We start from the raw sequence: 3,734 nt of genomic DNA, 5'->3' as shown, positions 1-3,734 counted from the left end.
GTGTATTATTTGTTGAAACTGTACTTCCGATTTGATTTGAAACTGTCTCATTGCTATCTGTTTATCAATAAAACTTTGAAGAAAAAAAAAGAAAACACTCTGGTGTGTGCCTGTAATCCCAGCTCTTGGGAAGCTGAAAACAGGCAAATCACTATGAGTCCAGTCTACATAATGAGACCCTGTAGACCCTGTACCAAATACATTTAAAAAAAAAAACCACTAATCCCACTAATTTCTGAAATCTCTGCCCTGGTACCTAATTACCTTCAAAGGCCATACTTCCAATGACTTGTGATCAGATTTTGACAAAAATTAATTTTGAGGAAACACAAACTATAGAAAATTTTATTGGGCCGGGGAGATGGCTCAGTAGAATAAGTGCTTGCCTGGCAAGCGTGAGGGTCTGAGTTCGATCCCTGGTTCCGCCAAAAAAAAAAAAAAAAAATTATTGTCTTTCTTCTTCTTTTGGTTTAGTTTGCTCTTTTCTAGTGTCTTAAGGTGGAAGTTAGGACATTGGTTCCAGGCCCTTCAGATAGAAACATTCACTGCTAAAAATTCTCATTCGTAAGAACTGCCTTAGCTGCATTTCACAGAGTTTGGTGTCTTGTACTTTTTTGTTGTTGTTCAGTTTAAAATACTTTCTAAAAAAAAAAAAAAAATGCTTCCTAGTATCTGTTACCTCTTTGACCCAGTTCCTCAGTTATGTTACTTAGTTTCTATGAGTTATTTAGGTAGGTAAGTATTTTCCAGACATTTTTGTTATTGATTTCATATTTGATTATTTTGTGATAAAGGACATGGTGTTTTGCATGGATTAAATCACTTTGACTTAATCATTTTTCTAATATGCTCTTAGAATATGTCCCGGGGCCGGTGAGATAGCTCAGTGGACTAAGTGCCTGCTTTGGCAAGCACAGGGACCAGGATTCGATCCCCAGTCCCATAAGCTGCACCAGCCCCACCCCCAGAGCACACTGAGCCAGGCATGTCTATAATCCCAACACTGGAAAGGCTGAAAACAGGAGGATCATTGTGAGTCCAAGCAGCATAGTGAGAACCTGTACCAAATACATAACTTAAAACAAACAAATAAACAAAAAAAAAAAAAAAAAAAAAGATCTGTTTTGTTAAGAACAATGGTGTTCGGGTCTACTCTGTTTCGCTGCCTGCTTGTCCTATACTTTACTGAATAATGGGTATTGACATCTCAGATTGTACTTGGGAATTGGTCTGTTTCTTTTGGCAGTTGTTTTGCCCTCAAGTTTTGTGTTTTTTTTTTTTTTTTCCTTGAGTGTTTTTGAAGCTGTTATTGGGCACATAAACATTCAAGGATTATACATCTTCTTGATTAATTGAACCCTTTATCAATTTGAAATGACCTAATTTATTGTACAAAGGCTCAAGTCAACAACTTCTGACAATTACCAGTTCTGCTGATAACTCAAAACTATTATGGACTGTTGGACTATATTGGGATATTTTGCTGAATTCAAGTACCTACAGTATTTGAACTGGCATCAAGTATGAAAAGGTCCTTTAAAGACTTCTCCAAATATAGTTTCTCTAACAGCAATAGAACACCCATCTCTGGCAAAACAAAGCAAAAAAGGGGGATATAAATGAAAGACCATTTTGTAGTGAAAAAAATATATGTGTATATACAAAATAGGATAAATATGCAGCTGCTTTCTCTTAATTCAATAAGAAGAAAGATTTGTACTAATATTATTTAGACAAGAGATCATGTCTGCATCTTGTACTGTGAATACTACAAAGGCAATACACGATGTATTAGTTATTGTAACTGTCCTATTAACCTGTTTTGAAACTGTCTCATTGCTATTTCTGTCATTAAAATTAATTTTAAAAAAAGAATTTTACTCTGAGAGGTCTACTTTCATATTAAGATAACCATTTCTGCTCAGTCTTCTTTTGTCAAGTATTAGCATGGGTTTTTTTGTCTTTTTAACCTGTTTATGTCTTTAAAGTATATTTTTCATAAAAATATTTTTCAAATATTTTCATGCCTTTTATCCATACTGACAACTTGCCTTTTAATTGAATTTTTGACTCTTTTCATTTAACATGAAGTACCAACCCTTATACAATCAAAATGTGTATATAGATTTTGACTCTCAAAAACTTAACTACTAGTGCCTACTATTAAATAGAAGCTGTTATTGGGCATATAATAGAAACTGTTGCCAATAAAATAAACCGTTGATGCCCTGCATCTTTGTGTTTATTCATGTTTTTCTTGACTTCAAATTACAGTTTGTATGCATGAATGTTGGTAGATTTTAACTTTTTATAATGGATCTCTGTGTATTTTATGGTTGAACAAGATAAACTATTCTCTGCGTATATTGCATGCATTTGTGACATTCTTTTTGTTTAACTTTTTCAATATTTCTAGGCTGTGTGGTTCATCTGTAAGGTTTTGCAGATTATCTGATATCTCCCAATAAAATCCTGACCTGTGCGGTTCAAATCTGTGTTGTTCAGGGGTCGGCCGTCAGCCTGCCTGCCATGCCATTTGATTGTGGTCAGTTCCATCTCTATAAATGCAGTTCGTTTTTTTTTTCAAGTATCTTTCATGACTCTTCTGTCTTTATTTTTGGATATAGTTTTGTTTTTTATAAATAGATTCATCCTTCCTGGTTTTGATTTTCTGATTTGTTAGGTGTATCAGAAAATGTTTAGCATATGGTTAATTCCCCAGTGCTGACGCAAGATGTTTCTGATTACCCATTGTCCTGTGAATTGTTAGTGTTTCCAGCATGCAGGAGCACCAACCGGTTTCCTTTGATCTTTTCAGATGCTTTTTTCCCCTGGATCTGAAGTAGCTTATGTCAACTGAGCTGTTAGTCTGCTCAGTGCTAGAGGAGTGGGGACTCTGTCGACCTCCAGGGTCCATACTGTCCTCATCTCCTGGCTGCTCTCCCCTGGGATCTCTGTCTGCTTTGTTTTTATCAGACTCAGCTTCATCACTAAATCACTTCAGCTGGGGAATGTGATGGACTCCACTTCTTCTCCTTATTTGAGGGAAGGGAACTGAGACATTCAGAATGCTTACTTCATTTGCCTCCTGTCTTATCAGGGATAATTGTCTTCATTAACTAAAGTGAAAATTTGTTTGATGTATTTTTGTCTGCTTTGTTTTGGTGGTTTCGGTGGGAATTTAAATTAGTACCTGCAACTCCATCTTGGCTAGAAGCAAATTGCCAGAGTCTCAGCATGCACTGTAGCTTGATAACAAGGCTCTTAAATTTTTGGGCTGGGGATATAGCTCAGTGACACAAGTGCTTGCCTAGCAAACACAGGTCTCAAGTTCAATTCCCAGCCCCCCCCCAAAAAAAAATAAAGAGAATAAAAAATAATAATAGAGTTCAAGGAGGAGGGAGGAGTGGAGCATCACCAGTGCCTAGTGCCACTGGGAGACAATGAGCGTGATGGGCTTGGGCAGTGTCTTGCCTCATCTCATTCAGCACAAGCCATTGGCTACACAGCCAATCTCTGAGTAATGAAGAAAATATGAAGCTCTTTGGGAAATGCAACAATACAAATGGCCATAGCTACAATTAATTTTTTTTAAGGTTGTTTGTGTTTTACTGTGCATACATTTTGTTTTTTTTTTTCCTTTTCAAAGTTTTATTGATAAACAGCAATGAGACAGTTTCAAATCAAATCGAAAGTACAGTTTCAACAAATAATACACTGCATATATTCTTCTT

At 36.1% G+C, this 3,734-nt stretch overlaps 1 protein-coding gene across 6 annotated transcripts in view; it reads left to right on the top strand.

Moving 5' to 3' along the window:
- Positions 1–3,734, top strand: part of LOC101583412 (ankyrin repeat domain-containing protein 26) — a 117,568-nt gene that overhangs the window by 60,892 nt on the left and 52,942 nt on the right. The window lies entirely within an intron of this gene.

Source organism: Octodon degus, unplaced genomic scaffold (genome assembly GCF_000260255.1).
Source record: "Octodon degus isolate 3935 unplaced genomic scaffold, OctDeg1.0 scaffold00081, whole genome shotgun sequence".
Classification (NCBI taxonomy): Eukaryota; Metazoa; Chordata; class Mammalia; order Rodentia; family Octodontidae; genus Octodon; species Octodon degus.
This window is presented reverse-complemented; position numbering and strand designations above follow the sequence as displayed.